Source organism: Squalius cephalus (assembly GCF_949319135.1).
Source record: "Squalius cephalus genome assembly, chromosome: 17".
Lineage (NCBI taxonomy): Eukaryota > Metazoa > Chordata > Actinopteri > Cypriniformes > Leuciscidae > Squalius > Squalius cephalus.
The window spans coordinates 5487779-5505560 of NC_137138.1; the positions used below are offsets into that span (position 1 = coordinate 5487779).

At 38.3% G+C, this 17782-nt stretch overlaps 1 protein-coding gene and 1 long non-coding RNA gene across 3 annotated transcripts in view; one reads left to right on the plus strand and one right to left on the minus strand.

Moving 5' to 3' along the window:
* Positions 1-1673, minus strand: part of ntng2b (netrin g2b) — a 64375-nt gene extending 62702 nt beyond the window's left edge. The window contains exon 1 of one of the 2 annotated variants that reach the window (XM_079846921.1): positions 1369-1673. The gene's annotated coding sequence lies outside the window, so the exon portion shown is untranslated. The other variant, XM_079846922.1, reaches the window with a different exon arrangement.
* The window catches only part of LOC307144518, a 45467-nt gene continuing 28673 nt past the window's right edge, over positions 989-17782 (plus strand). Inside the window, exons 1-3 of the long non-coding RNA XR_013818777.1 lie at positions 989-1024; positions 1124-1220; positions 4082-4118. This is a non-coding gene — a long non-coding RNA (uncharacterized lncRNA). The remainder of the gene's footprint in view (positions 1025-1123; positions 1221-4081; positions 4119-17782) is intronic.

The following is a 17782-nucleotide window of genomic DNA, read 5'->3' on the forward strand; positions in this document are numbered from 1 at the left end:
CTACGTTTCATTTTCATTGGGAAAAGGGAGGAGTGAGGAAAGGTCTCACATGTGCAGATACGCACATAATGATGGCATCAATTTCAGAGGTTGCAAATGCAGTGAATGTACACATATTTGATCAGGTAACGTAACCATTGAATAAACTGGTTTTATTCAAGTCAAAAAATATTTCAACCTGAATTAACCAGACTACATTAAGAAATGTTTAAGTCAGATCAGTTAGCCTAGAAAACATCATGTTTTAACCAACAATTTGTTATATATATATATTATATTCAACTCTGTAATGCATTTTACAAATACAAATAATTCCCTGCACAAAGCATTACATTTGTTTAGGTTTTATTTTAAAGTTTGTATTTATTGACATTTAATGTTGATTAGTTCATGTTTTTAGATTTATTTAGTGTTAAATATGTTCTTTTGAGAGACCGATTCTGGTGAACTGCAAGTCATTTGTACATTTAATAGTTCAATTACTTGGTTAATGTACATTATATGTATATATATGGTAACACTTTATTTTACAGTATCCTTGTTATGTTACATGTACTTACCATAGTAATAACAGTAAATTATGCATAATTACATGCAACTAACCCTCAACCAAACCCTAATCCTACCCTAACCATTTAGTAAGTACATGTTGTTAATTAATATTACTCAGAACTCAAATATGTAATTACACTATAACGATAAAGTCTTACCGTAATGATTGCAATATCAGCCACAACTACAGTACCAGTTTTTACCTCCAAATTGAACATATTAACAGTGCAGAGTAGTACATAACCGCAAAATCTCATTCCTGTTGTTTTTAATTCTTCCTTCACCACCAGTCTGATCATTTCAGAGATTAATTTAGTATAGAAAAGTAATTAAAACTGTTAGATATTATATTTTCGCTTTGCCTCACGTAAAAACGTACAAGTTCCACTCGCTGACAGAACAGGCTACTCCTCCTCCATATACTGTAAAACATCTCAAACAAGCATCGATATTCCTCGTACACACCCTGGAGGTAATCCAACATCCGTAATGTGACACAAAACGTGACTAAAGTTGATAACTGTTGTAGTTTAGCATCAGATAACAGTTTTAAATCGTCTTCCCTCTGCAGAGCGGACGGGGTGTGTCGCGCGCGCGCGCGTCCCGCGTGTAAAGATGAGGAACTGCGAGATGGAGCTCCAATAAAACACATTCCGCGGTGCAACTCGGTAAGAGAGCTGCTTTTACGTTTAAACTCGAGCAGAAACAACTTTTTGGGGTGTCAAGCATTAATCAAAAGTGAGACGCTTTGACAGGCTCGCTTCTGAAACGGGAGCTGCGTGCATCCGGTTGCTGAAGTAGTTGAGATGGACTCACCGAGCGCCCGAAACGGCATCGCCTCCCGCAGCGAGGATGCGGTTCTTCCGTGTTTGTTTTTTATTATTCCTCCCAGCCGGAGAGTTTTTTTAATGCACACTCTGTCGGTTCGTCACGGGAGGACGGTGCCCTACTTCTGCAGGAGATGCTGAATAACTGGAGGAGGGTGTGTATATGTGTGTGTGTGTGTATGTGTATGTGTGCGCGCGCGCGTGTGTGCGAAGTATCCAAAAGTGAGAATATGGACTTGTAGTGCGCGTGCTGTCTACTTTACTGGATCAGATTTGCCCTGTGTGTTCAAGGGCAGAAAGCTTCATGGCAAATCTCCCACCTCTCTCTCTCCCTCTCCCTCCCTCTCTCTCTAATCCATTTAACCATCACTCTCAATCACTATCTGCGGGTTTGAGTCTGGCCCGGCTGTTCTACTAAACTAAACCGCCCCGCTCTTGAGACACCAGGGAATCCGCATTTTAACGCAGACCTCCCTGCTTGGGGAAGCCTCTGACGGTTCACATTTGTCCTCTTTTTTTTAATGGATAGGCTACTCTTAGTTCCCTTGGACTTTCATTTAAAAATGCTGATAGAGCAACTCAGTGCAATATTTGCTGTTTAGTGTTCAGGGCTGGTAGGTCACAGCAACTTAAGAAAAAAAAAATCTCCAAAGAACCACAAACTCAATACCCTTTACAAGTAAGCTAAGGTTCTTTATTGGCCTCGATGGTTCCATGAAGAACCTTTAACATCCATGGAACATTTCTATCCCACAAGAGGTGCTTTATAGTGAAAAAAAGAAAGATTTTTAAAGTGTTCTTCACACTAAGAAAAAAGTAGGTTTTTTTTTATAGACTCAGTTGTCCCCAGAATGTGTGTCTTTAAAAAAAAAAAATACACTTTTCAAATTAAGGTTTCGGGTTTGAAATGATAAAACACTATATAGCCTACAATGTTAAAAAAAAAAAAAAAACAATAAGGAAAAAGTATACTGACATTTTGGGTTGTTTGTTGTTAGTGGAACATGTTGATAGTTCATAAGACACCTGCGTGAACTGACTTCATACATCCACTCACCAAAACACCAGTTGACTGAAAGACATTGAGCAAAAATGATGAAGAATTTGAAGGATCCTACAGCATTTGAGACCCATGCACGTACAGACACTTGCTTTGAAACTTAGTTATTTGTGCAATGAATATGTGCGGTTTAAGGGTCCAGACTTTTTGGGGTCACTGTGTGTTCTGATATGCAAATACAGTATTTCTGAGTTCCCGTTAAGGCCAACAGGTCGAATGATTTACGTCAGTCCTCTAGTTTACTCCCGTTAATGCAAAGTCATGCATTATTGCTTAAAAAGCAATGGGACTGTTCATTTTCAACCCTTCAAAACAGACAGTAGTTCAGCCCGGCCAGCCTGACTCAGACCCACGGACAGTGACTGACAGAAATGGTTAAAGAAAATAGTCAATTTTAGGACAGTTAATATACAGTATGTATATATATATATATATATATATATATATATATATTTGTATTGTGATGTTATTTTAATGATATTAATCAAATGTTCCCTAAGATTCCAGTTTTATACATCTGGATATTTTTGTAGATTTTGTAATTCCCTTAATTCTCAATTTTGAATTCTTATTTTAAATTGTCATAAAATAAATATATAAATTCATAACTATACTATATTTTATTATTATTTGTTGTTGTTTTGTTTAGTTTTTCATATGATAACTGTGGAGGTGTGTTCAATGTCATAATGCTAAAAATGATCCTAAATGTCTTAATGATCCTAAAATAAGCTTGTTTAGTGAGATTCACCTTTATACTTCTAGAATACTTCTTGTAGAAATTTGTAGTTTGTTAATATCCCAATATATGAATTTCTCAAGTATGTGTGATGTTAAAGAGAGCAGAACAGAGAGAAAGAGAGAGTTGGTGTGAGTCTGCTCTGGACGGTCTGCGTTGACAGGAGTGCGGATCAGATCGATAGTTTGTCCTTGCTGTGTCTCAACGGAAAGATTTCCGCATCTCTCTCTCTCTCTCTCTCTCTCTCTCTCTCTCTCTCTCTCTCTCTCTCTCTCTCTCACTCACTCTCTCAAAGCTGACTTATACCCAGCCTATCTATTACTGCTAAAAAAGCTGTTTATAAAACATTGCTGTACATTAGAAGCCAATGATTGCTCCGGAAGGGAAAGCGATGTCATTTATAAATGATTTCCAATTAATCCTCATCTGAATGGTTTGACTTGAAACACAAACGGGATTATCCATCTTCAATTAAACGGGGGAGAAGGAAACTCCATTATCCCATCTCTGTGATGGCGTCACCGTCTGCCGAACTTTGCTCGGGTTGACCGTCTGCTTGGCACGTCTGCTGGATGAATCAGAGGAAGTGCGTAATCCACTGGCACCTGTCACAATGTTGACATATCATGTCTTAATAAGCCATAGATTAGGGATTGTGATCAGTGAAGTCGGGCAAGAGCTTATGAAACTTCCTTATCTGTGACGTACTTAAAGGTCACAAACTGCTTGTGACCTATAAAAAAGAAAATGAATCAACAGTGATGACGAACAGCATGATTTGGGACTTTTCCACACTAATGGTTGAATTGGGTAGATCTCCACGTAATGTGTATACTGTTCCAGATCATTTTTCTTTTGGGAAAAACACGACTGATATTCTGCATCCCCTTATGTGCTCCACAGGAGGAAGAACGTCATGTGGTTCTGGAACGGCATCAGGGTGAGTAAACTATGACAGATTTCTTGGATGAACCTCCTCTTTATGAGTTTGGAGCCCTTCAAAAGAGGAAGAAAAGAACAAAATCCTCCCCTGCACTGGCGTCTGTTTGTGTTCAGCGTAGGAAGCTTTAGAAGTCATTTACACATGCGCTTTTCATCCAGACGCAGCCTGTTTCGATCCGTACGCTTGGCGTCATTCACACGCCCACAACACACTCATCCACTCAACCAGAAAAAACACACACACATGCTGGGCTAATTCATAGATTCATGAGATGAGGAGGAAATGGCACTTTAGTCATGACGTTGTGTTAATTTTGGTCCAGACGTTCATTGTTTTTGGCATGAATAAACATCCATCTAATGAACGAGAGACCTGTTTTTAGACTGACCTAGAGTGGCATCAGTCTGAAAAACAGTTAAGAGAAGTCTTCTGAGTGCTTTTTTATTTGTTATATTGAATTCCAACTGTATGTAGTTTGACTTGAGCAGTTTGAAGAGATGTTTGCGGTTTGAAGGTTGCACAAGCCTTGTGAACCATAGACATAAAGTGCTAAGTTGACAGTGTTTGGAGATAGATAGATAGATGGACGGATGGATGGATGGAAGGAAAGATAGATAGATGGATGGATGGATGAAAGGAAAGATAGATAGATGGATTGATGGATGGATGGGTGGGTGGATGGAAGGAAAGATAGATGGATGGATGGATGGAAGGAAAGATAGATAGATGGATGGATGGATGAAAGGAAAGATAGATAGATGGATTGATGGATGGATGGGTGGGTGGATGGATGGATGAATAGACGGATGGATGAATAGACGGATGGACGGATGGATGGATGGATGGATGAATAGACGGGTGGACAGAAGGATGGATGGATGAATAGACGGGTGGACAGAAGGATGGGTAGGTAGATAGATAGATAGATAGATAGATAGATAGATAGATAGATAGATAGATAGATAGATAGATAGACGAATGGATGGATGGAATAATAGATGGATGGACAGATAGATTGATGGACGGATGGATGGAAGGAAAGATAGATAGATGGACGGATGGATGGAAGGAAAGATAGATAGATGGATTGATGGATAGATGGATGGATGGATTAATAGACGGTGGATGGATGAATAGACGGGTGGACGGATGGATGGTTGAATAGATGGGTGGACAGAAGGATGGATGGATGAATAGACGGGTGGACAGAAGGATGGATAGATAGATAGATAGATAGATAGATAGATAGATAGATAGATAGATAGATAGACGAATGGATGGATGGAATAATAGATGGATGGACAGATAGATTGATGGACGGATGGATGGAAGGAAAGATAGATAGATGGACGGATGGATGGAAGGAAAGATAGATAGATGGATTGATGGATAGATGGATGGATGGATTAATAGACGGTGGATGGATGAATAGACGGGTGGACGGATGGATGGTTGAATAGATGGGTGGACAGAAGGATGGATGGATGAATAGACGGGTGGACAGAAGGATGGATGGATTAATAGACGGTGGATAGATGGATGGATGGATGGATGGATGAATAGACGGGTGGACAGAAGGATGGATGGATGAATAGACGGTGGACAGATAGATAGATAGATAGATAGATAGATAGATAGATAGACGGATGGATGGATGGAATAATAGATGGATGGACAGATAGATAGATTGATGGACGGATGGATGGAAGGAAAGATAGATAGATGGATGGATGGATGGAAGGAAAGATAGATAGATGGATTGATGGATGGATGGATGAATAGATGGTGAATAGATAGATAGATAGATAGCTAGATAGATAGACGGATGGATGGATGGATGGATGGATGGATGGAATAATAGATGGGTGGACAGATAGATAGATGGATGGATGGATGGATGGATGGATGGACGGACGGGTGGACGGATGGATGGATGGATGGATGGATGGATGGATGGATGGATGGATGGATGGGTGGACGGATGGATGGATGGATGATGGATGGCTGGATGGATGGACGGGTGAACGGATGGATGGATGGATGGATGGATGGATGGATGGATGGGTGGACGGGTGGACGGATGGATGGATGGATGGATGGATGAATAGACGGGTGGACGGATGGATGGCTGCACTAAAATAACTACAATTATACAATTGAATTAATTAGTTTTTTCCTGTTAAATGCAGAGAGTGAAAGCTGATGATTAATGTGGAAAGTTTGGCTGTGTGTGTGTGTGTGTGTGTGTGTGTGTGTGTGTGTGTGGCCTGTTTGGCAGACCTTCATGAAGGTATACCCTTCACAAGCACACCCCACTGTGGCCTAACTCTGTTCATCTCTCTCTCTCTTTCTCTCACACACACATTAGAAGATTGACAAAAAGCAGGATTGCAGACTCCAATGCAGCAAGACTAGAATGCCGTATATAAATCAGTATTTTATGCAGGTGAGAATCTTGGGCTTTAGTGCGTGACCTGCAATGTCTTGCCTGAACTTTTGGGACTCCCATCTCAACCAAAGTGTAACACACACTCACACACACAGATACATACACACTCTTTTGTTCAGGACTGTGGATGTGGATTCGCAGATGAAGTGTTGACTCAGGACGTGACACAGCGCTATTCAAACATCTCGACATTGACATTCTGGCCTCGTGCAGCGTGTACTGTGCGTTTGAGCAAGAGAACATGAAAGAGATTTTACATTTTAGAAAGAATATGTGAGTGGTGCATTCTAGCTTCGATGCTGGGATGTTGTGAATGGCCCAGTGCGTTGCAGTACGGTGGATAAGATGCTCTGAGTGGCTGTCAACACACTGTTATGTGTTTGCTGGAGTCTTCTGGATGGTTGCTCACTGCCTCAGAAGAGCCCAACATCTGATCAGTTAGACGTCATTCAAGTCTGGCGCACAGACAGTTTAAAACATATAGATGAGGGCAGGTCTAAATCATTAACCCTAAATCTGCGAAATAGTAATTATACTTGCCCATTATGTTATTTTTTACAGTATATTAGGTCTGCACGAAATCACAATATAACACAGTGAGTGTTTCAGATATCACAAGTGCCTGTGTAAATAGAGCGCTAGATGAAGATTTATGAGGAAAACAGTCTTTAATAATTAACCACAGGAATACAGAGAAGAAACACATCCATGCATCGAGACACAGGACAAAAAACGAAGGAACACTCAGGGATTAAATATATAGATGAACTAATGAGATAATGAACTGAACAACAGGTGAAAGGAATAATTAAAGGGTAACTCTCATCAAAATGCAATCTAGGCTCTTTTTGTTAATCTACCCGAGGCAAACTTCGTTTAAAAGCATAATTTGAATGGAAACGCCACTTTTAAGTTTGACCGTATTTTCGTTTTAGGTTAAAATGCCTTTTGAATGGGAGTGTTTGGGGCACGACTATGATAGCATCAAAATGATCTACGACTATGATCGCTATTTTTAAAACACTAAGAAGGCTCGACACAACATGAAACTTTGCTGGAAGTATCACCAGGGGCTCTACACATGAACTCCAGCATTGAGAACATTGTTTGTGTTAGGGCTTGCATAGACTAGTCGAGTAGTCGATAGATCGACTACTTCAACCACTATTCGACGCTGTCGGAAACAATCGACTACTCGAGCGTCCATTAACCATAAATGAATTAAAAATGTCGAACGTCACCAACAGACACCACGCGTCAGATGTGTGGAAGTATTTCATCAAGGATGACAAAAATATTGTAATTGGCAAACTCTGCAAGAGGCCGTTCACATATTGCGTCTAAAAACGTGTGGAAAGCGCGCGTGGCCGTGCCGCTGTCTCCTACAAGCGCTTGCGCTCCCGCGGCGTCTGTCGTCGCTATGCAACCAAACTGCGCTCTCCATGATGACGACGAGGAAGTATCATTCAGCAAAGGATTCATTTATTTCTAGCCCTTGCATTAGCTTTACTACTAGATATATTTCTGGAGATGAGAAGGAAAAACCCGCCTGGAAAAACTAGCGCACCATGGCCGCGCGCCTACATTTGAAATAACGACCTTGAGCGCGGAAAAGACGCGATATGTGAACGGCCCCTAGAAGCAGACGTCTGAAATGAAAGGCAAGAACGGCTATTTATTTGGCTTTAGACTTGTACATGAAAATTTAAAAATGAAATGTCATAATTATAATGTTTTGAGAGTTTACTTATGTAATTGTTGCATTAGGCTATGAATTAATAAATGTTTATTGATAAGATCTAGCTATTTCATTTACAGTAGCATGAACGACGAGTAGTCGAGTAACTCGAGTATTGTTTTGATAAGAAATCGACTAGCAGAAATCAGTAGTCGTGCAACCCCTAGTTTGTGTACACAGAGTTTACTACAAAGAAAGATTTTGAACAATTCACTGTAGCTGTGTGTCCGCCGGCATTTTGACAGTCAAAAATAGTCGATTTCCGAATGTGAATGAACTGACTCTGAATTTTAGTATTGCTTCTTATATGAGGATCCTTTTTCAAATACAAGGTCAATATTGATTTTCACTAACGACAAAACAACAAATTATCTGTGAATTTATATTGAACTAAGCTTTAGGAGCTTTCCATCTTTACTCCCCTCCCTGTTACGGAGATCGACTATTTTTGACTGTCAAAATGCCGGCGGACACAGCTACAGTGAGTTGTTCAAAATCTTTCTTTAGTAAACTCTGTGTACACAAACAATGGGTCTCATTCATGAAACATTCGTAAATATACGAGTAAATATGTGAGTGATTTGCGCGTAAAGAGACCTTCCCGAAAACTCTTCTCCTGATTCACAAATACTTCGTAAACGTCAGATGTGATAGTGAAATGTGTGTGTGTGTGTTAATTAGGCTTGGCGCGATAGTCGGTGTTACCGGTGTTACACGGTGTTCAGTCGCAACACCGGTTGCATCACTTGCCCACCCGCAGCACCGCAAAAAAAAAAAAAAAAAAATTTTTTAAAGCAATTACGCAGTATCCGTATTTTCTGTCACCAGTTCTTTACTTTATTTATTTACCAGTTGACTAGCGTTGTATGATCACGCTCAACCATTCAAGCGCAACAAAACAAGAGACCGCGCTGTAAATCCTGCCTATTACACACACACGCACACACGGAAAAGACGCGCGTCAGTATCGAGTTCTCTTTTCGGCCTTGAACAAAACATAACACACACAAATTATGCCAAAATGTCCGTTTTGTCGAGTGTTCTCATAAGAGCAAATGATTTAAATAATATCATAAATGAATGTAGAGATTTGTGAGAAAATGGGACGCGTGTCAGATGGAGTGTCATTAATGTTAATCAAAGAACAAAGGTAAGAGAGTAAATTACTCACTCAGACCCGGCGCCAGGAGAATTAGTATACCGGTAGCCTAATAATCATGAATACACTCTCTTGTGTGCATGAATGAATCTTTTAACACATCTCCGGCGAACGGCTTCTTCACGCAAAATAAAAACTCTTCATAAAGCGCAGTGAAATTCATGTGGCGTTTCCTGATGGAACGAGGTTGTTCGTTAACTTCATTTTATACGTGCAATTCACACGAGCTCTAAACGAATGTGAGACTGCTGCGATTAGTCAAACTTTATTAATGAAACAAAATCAGAGGGAATAGTTTCTTTAATGTATTTTTTTCTTTTAGTTTTTTTTTTACCGGTTGGCCACACGGCTTTCATAGTTTTCAGTTAGGCTAGTGCGGAGACCAGGGCCGGGTTTCCCGATAACGATGTATCTTGGATCTTAAGAGCGTTCTCTATGTGCAAGGTTACGCTCGTCACACGCCGCAGTTCCACGCGCGTTTCCAAAAAATGCACTTAACATGAATGCGCGAGAACGCATTCGTGATACTTAAGAGTCACTGTCCATTCGCGAAGTGCTGAAATAATAACATGCGTTTTTCATGAATAATAACGAACCCACCATTCAAACACTGTGGTTGGATCCGAAATCGCGCCCTATACACTCAAATAGGGCGTTATTGTTCTCAACATAATCTCAAGCAGTGAAAAATAGAGGACACGGACAACGCGCTGAAAGACAGGACCGAGCAGGTAATATTTAATATGAAACAAAGTCTCAACTTTCAAATTTGGTCAGTCAAACAAAAATAAAATAGGCCTACCGTTTTTTGGCTCTTTAATGTCGTGACAGATTGCCTCAGTTAAAGCCAAGTTCAAATCCACCGAAGTTTGTCGCACAAAAATTGTGGAATTTGATTGGTCAGATCGCATGTCAATCAAACTCAATACGAATGATGAATTGACGCCATGTAAAAAAAAAAAAAAACATCACTCTAACACCCCCCACCCCCACGATGAAACCGGTAATACCGGTGTTGTCACAAGTCGATTAACCGGTGGGAGAATATTATCACCGTCACATCTCTAGTGTTAATGAATTCCAATCAGTCGTAAATGGGACGCGCGTGCACGCTCATTCTCAATTACCATAAATCCCGCCCATTAAATCCGACTGACAACTATATATGGGCATCATATTTTGACACCAAACGAAAGCGAAAGAAAAAGAGAAATTTCTCAGATGCAGAAATTGAAGTTTTATTATCAGAAGTTCATTCAAAACGCCACATTTTATTTTCAAGCGTACATATATATCAGGTCCTAAAAAAAAGAAGTTTGGCAGCATATTACAGATGCAGTTAATGGAGTTTCATCTGTTAATCGAACAGTCCCAGAAGTGAAAAGAAAATGGTTCGACATGAAGCTTGACTGCAACACTTGTGACTTGCGGACTTGTGTTCCGTTTGCAGATGCTATTACTGGCTCTCATAATAAAAGCAAAAAGAAAAAACCTATGTAATTACTATATATAATATTTTTTCAAAATGCTGTGTAAATATGTACCCGATTAAGGTGAATTAAAATGCAGCCTTATTAATGAGCAAAACGTTCGGATGTTAAACGCACTATTTACGCGTGGCTGGGAGCAGGTGTAGATTTCTTTCGTACCAACTAACATTTGGAAAATACGAACATTTTAAGTTAGCTATAGGTGACACACCTGAATGAATGGCTCATTAAGTATGCAGGGACATTGTCTCATCAGGTGTGAAGTACTAAATATGCATGATGCTGTTGGAGCGTTTACGCCCCATCCGCATATTGGCTTTCCAAACTAAAAGTGTTTCACAAAACTTAAATCAATGTATCGTTTTATGTGAATGATTAGGCAGGATGATTTTCACATCATTTTGAAGAAAAAACTCTAGGCGACGACATCCATTAGTCAAAAGTCTTATTGCCACATATTTAGTATGTGTTTTGTGGCCTTATTTCAGAAACTTTAATTTTTAGTTTTTTCGATAACCATGCATAAACATTATTCTCTCAAAAATGAAAACATGTACATACATGTGGCTCACATATTATGGTAGCCCTGTTTGTGCTATATAGAGTGAATTTACACCTTTGCCATTAGTATGTTTATAAGCAACTGAAAAAAGCACAAATGTCAGGGCATGTCAGAACATCTCAAGGACCCCAAAAACACCCCAGACCCCAGAGGGTTAATGAATCCAAAAATTTACGCCAGAACCACTTTACACACGATTTACACAAAAATTCGTTCTGCTCGTGTTTCATGAATGAGACCCAATGTTCTCAATGCTGGAGTTCATGTGTAGAGCCCCTGGTGATACTTCCAGCAAAGTTTCATGTTGTGTCGAGCCTTCTTAGTGTTTTAAAAATAGCGATTTTTGATGCTACCATTCAAAAGGCATTTTAACCTAACACGAAAATACGGTCAAACTTAAAAGTGGCGTTTCCATCCTAATTATGCTTTTAAACGAAAGTTTGCCTTGGGTAGATTAACAAAAAGACCCAAAAAGGTTGCATTTTGGCGAGAGTTACGCTTTAATCAAAGGAACAAACTAATGAACTAATGACAGAGAACACAGGCTGACCGAAAACCAATACTTGTTACATCAGAGTACACCACTGTTTTACACACGAGAATTGTAAATTATTTTTAGTAGTAGTATATTGTTTTTCTTAAAAACTGTAGTTGTAAAATTTTGGACCAAATTGTGCAGCCCTACAAACAAGCACAGTTTTTTTTTTATCACAATTAGATATTAGATTTTCCCCAGACTCATGCAGCACTAGTCTATTTAGTTTTATTTTTGACCAAAACTTTTTTTGTGCTCAACCATTTGAAACATCAGCATCGACTAGCATCGTAAGGTAGCCTAACCCTTACGAAAAATACTTCAAGTTCATTTTATGAAGTATACTTAAGTAATGTTCAAGTATATTTTTAAGTATACTTTATGTAGTAAGTATACTAATATCAATGTGCACTTGTAGTAAACTTGTAAGTGTACTATTTCAATTCTGCTTGGGACTAAATTGGCCCACTTTTAGTATATAAAAGTATAAGTGTACTATAAGTGTAACAGTAGTAAACTTTAAGTACACAACAAGGTTTCTCATATGTAATGCATCTACAAGTGAACTTATAAGTAGACTAGTAGTTTACTATTTTTATACTAGTACATTTTTTAGTTTATGAAAGTACACACTGAAGTGTACTCTCAGTAAACTACTAGTAGTACATGTAGTTTACACTCCAAGTATACTTGTAAGTTTTCTTTAAGTGAACATAACATTATACTTATAGTTTACTATTTATATATTATTTTTGCACTTGCAGTATACTACTATGTTCAAATGTAGATATTATTTTTTAATACCTTTAAATGTACTTTAACTCATTTTAAAAACATTTTATTAGCTTCTTGCATCCTTTTTTATCAACACTTGAATGTCGGTAAGTTTCGTTAAGAAAGGCAACATTTTAAACAAAAATCACATTTTTGTCAAAGATCAGATTGAGAACGATGATCAAAACACAGATGGAGTAGATTCGTCTATACTATTACACTAATACAACACTTGAATAAACTTAAAGGGAAAGGGAATACAGAGGCTTATTTCTGTTTAAAGCTTATTAAAGTCCTCACAGTGTTTTACGTCAGCAGATTTTAGTCCACATCATCAAACCAAGGAGCTGATCTCCTCTCTTTTGGCTCACAATAACTGTGTTTTCAATTCTCATGTCAATATTTATGAGGCATGATGGAGCTTTGCTAATATCCTTACTGAGTGTTTTGTCTCGTTTTAATGGGATGTCAGGATTTGCTGTTGACCCGTGTGAACTCAAGAGACTTAAAAGGGTCAGTACTGAAATATGAGCTGTTTTGTCCATAATTTGACATCTTTATTGAGTTTGTTATCATGGAGGCTGATGGATGCTCCGGTGAGCAGATTCAGGCAGTCTAATGTCTGCATGTCATAGATATACTTTTTTCTATAGAGTAATCCTTACCCTCCTGCTTTTGTAGTAAATATTTATTTTTATATATTTTTTATTATTTATTTTATTATAGTTTAGTTCAAATTAAAACCATAAAACATTAACTGAAATAAAAATAAAATATAATTATAAAAAAAACTTGAAATTATTTTATTTCAGCTTGTTGCCAAGAAAGCTTTTCTCATTTTAATTTAGTTTTGTACAAAACTTGTACTAAAATAACTAAAACTGAAATAAAAATGAGTAAAAACTATATAGACATTTTTTTTAAAGAAACTTAAAAAAAAAAAAAGACAAAACCTTTAACTGAAATTAAAATAAAAGAATAGTATCTGAATGGTCTCAATAACACTGGTAAATGTATTTGTTTATGGGGAACCATATTGTTTTAATTAGCTTAAGGTGATTAGCTGTAAGATTTAAGATTTGAAAGAATAACAACTTAGATTTGGATCTGTTTATGCACAAAACCCGTAGAGGAATTGGAAAGTGCGATCACTGTTATGCCATAGAGCGAATCAGAGGGAGCCAGGGGAAGTGTTGGCATCACCGTGGTTACCATGCTAAACAGACTTATAATTATGGGATGTAGAGCCCCGGGGGCTGCAAAGTTAAAATAATTTATGCACCACAGATGCATTGTTCTTCTGAAAAGACAGAGGGCAAAAGAGAGAGGAAGGCAAGAGGTTTGGGGGAAATGCCTAGAGAATAAGAAAGAGACAGAGAAGAACGAGTGTAACATATTAACTAGGTTTTTATATCAGATTAGAAATTTTGATTATTTTAAAAAGTAAGTCATTTTACTATGAAGTTCCTCAGGTGTTCTGACTGGTGGGTTACATTTATATCCTGTACTGGTTTATGTGGTTTTAGGACATTGTTAGGTTGCTTATTGGCCGAAGTTAGAGTTCATTAAGAATGACGTATTTAGATGTTTGGTCATTTTTCTGATTGTTCATCACAGGCGACTTGGACCTTGTTCGGTCCATGAACAGTAATTGACCCAATCCTCTCGCTCTCCTAACGTCCACTTCTTTCACTCGGCTGAATTTGGCTGAGGTAATCGCCATGACGACCTTGAGTCGACCAATCGATTTGAACATTTAGAGGTGCCTTTCAAAAACTCCAGTGTTTGTGAGTGTGTGTTTGAGCATGCATAAATGTGTGTTGTGTTTAATTATGTGCATGTGTTTGCATTGTTTAGAGGGTCTTTGTGTTTGTTTAGTTTATGTGTCTCTAGGGTTGTGTTTGTGTGTGTGTGTGGTGGTTTTTGCTTACTCAGAGAGATATAAATGGATCAGTGCCTGTCCTCATATGATTGATCGGTTCCCTTTTCCCCAGACCCTGACCATTTCACACTTTCTTTAACCAAAGACCCCAGTGCACATACAGTTCCTCAGAATGATCTTTACTGCATGTTCATGATATTAACTCAACTGAAATGCAGTATAAGGACACTTGTTCACTTAACACTTCATTTTTTAAATTTATTTAAATGTCCTTTTACGTGACATTTTCTTTTTTAATGATGAGCTCCAAATCTTGGGGAAAAAAATAAATATATATATACAGTATATATATATTTTATATACATATATTTTATTTTACTTTACTTTTATTCATTTTTATTTTTATTTAATTTTATTTTACACTGCTAATGAAAGATGGCAGATGTCTTTTTCATTAACATGTCTAGCTTCACTGTAAATATTAATTACATTTAATTTTTTTACAATGAGCTCCAAATCTTGGAAATTATTATTTTTTTATTTTTTTATTGTGTCTTTTGGCCTTATTTTGGGATTGCATGTTACAAGTACGTACAAAAATAGCTAATAGGGACCTTTAACAAGTACATATACCTATAACAAGTACATATTATTTGCAGTCAGTATCCTTGTGCTTTGTGCCAAAAACAATATTTTCAATCTAAAATAACTGAACTGGTGATGTTGATAAAACGTTAATAAAATGAAATACTGATAAAGTTTATGAAAGACTGATTGTTTGCTGTCCCACTGTTACTTCTTGTTTTTAAATGTTATTATTAATTAAGACACTGTGACATCAGCTGTGGGCGGAGCTCAAACTCATGAACCGAGGGCGCCGCTCATTAGGGTCTAACTGAGATGTTACCATAGTAACCATGTTCAAGACATCCATATTATGTAATATTATATGTTTTATGTTGTTTTTTTGCCGCCAGTGATAAGTCAAGTAATTGGTTTATCATTTCTTTCAACAGAGCAAGATGAAACTGTTTTTGATGAAACCACTAGCAAAAGACAGCAAACGTCTCTCTCATTAACATGACCAGAATCACTGTAAGTTTACTCTTTAGGACTTTACATCTTTTTCAATAATGAGCTCCCAATCTTGGAAATATTTAAAATGTTTAGTTGGATGACATTTGTTGCTGGTTTTATTCTTATTTGTTTGGCTCATTTTGCAGCTTAGACACACAAAAACTGAAGAAAAAAACTTTGAAGCAATTTTCACTCAGAAATTGTTAGTGAATTAACAAATAATTACAAAGAAATGGCAAGTAACACATGTGAAACTTTGAAGTAGAACGACTGAAATAGTATTTTCTTGTAAAATGTTCTCCAATAGTCTGCAGAAAAAGACACACATGCATTTTTATTTTAAAATAGACTTTGATCACATGATTCAGTGATTAAAGTGCCCCTAATATGCTTTTTCTATACTATTTTTCATGTAGTGTATTATATAGCTGTTTGTGAATGTAAAAGGTCTAAAAGTTTCATAGATCAAAGTGCAGATAAATGGAGTTATTGTCTCCGAAAAGAAAGAACTGATTCTGAAGTGCCTGAAGAGTCATCAGTAATTTCAGGCTAACTTTCCGCTGAACAAGGTTTGTAACAAATTTGCATAATGCCATTGCCAGCATATATGGTCTTCGTTGCCTGTGAACATCGTCTACTTCACCCCGCAAACACTGTAGTTGTAGCTGAGACCGGAAGAGTTTGGTTTGTGTTGTCGACATGTCAAGAAGACTGGGTCATCTGACCAATCAGAGCAGAGTAGACCAATCACAACAGACTGGGTCATCTGACCAATCAGAGCAGAGTAGACCAATCACAACAGACTGGGCCATCTGACTAATGAGAGCAGAGTAGACCAATCACAACAGACTGGGCCAACTGACCAATCAGAGCAGAGTAGACCAATCACAACAGACTGAGCCATCTGACCAATCAGAGCAGAGTAGACCAATCACAACAGACTGGGCCATCTGACCAATCAGAGCAGAGTAGACCAATCACAACAGACTGGGCCATCTGACCAATCAGAGCAGAGTAGACCAATCACAACAGACTGGGCCATCTGACCAATCAGAGCAGAGTAGACCAATCACAACAGACTGGGCCATCTGACCAATCAGAACAGAGTAGACCAATCAAAACAGACTGAGCCATCTGACCAATCAGAGCAGAGTAGACCAATCACAACAGACTGGGTCATCTGACTAATCAGAGCAGAGTAGACCAATACCAACAGACTGGGTCATCTGACCAATCAGAGCAGAGTAGACTCTCAGAACGGTGGGGTTTAGAGAGATTAAGGCCTAATCCCAAATCTACCCCTTCACTTCCCCTACCCCTCTGTTTTGCGCGTTCACGTGAATGGGTAGGGTTGTCTCAAATCTCTTTTGGTTGGAGGGTTGGGGTAGGTATTTGCTTTATGTTACATTCAATCTTGTGTTCATATTTACGGTCATGTTCTTCAAAGAAACGTTTACAAAAAAATCGCTGAATTTCGCTAACGATAGTCCCGCAACATATTTTCATGTCTGATAACTGGTGAATGTAATTGCGGCAGGGAATTGGCTTGTCTTTTACCGTACGTCTGCTATGAATGCATTGTTTTCTTGTGGTTATATGTGAACACGATATAAACGAACAGTGCTTACAGTTTCATGTTTTTTGCAACATGATCAACCAGTCTTGGATGTTCTTTATCAAACAGGGACACCTGAGGAAACCCGGAGGCTCATTCGTTTCCGCGCTGACAACGAGCAACGTTTCCTGAAGTCCAAAAATACATAGGCGTCGAAGATATCGTCATCTCCGTTGTTTTCTGCGAACTTCAGAAGACAAATGCAAATAAATAGCTGTAACCCACGCAACTGAGATGACTACAGCTGACGACGGCATCTTGGAAGTTTGTGATAAAGATCGGCGCATCTCCTGTGACGTAGGCGCTAGCGATGACGTATAATGACGTGTAACGGTGTAGTAGTGGTGTCCCATTTCTTAGGGGAATATTTTCACCCCTAC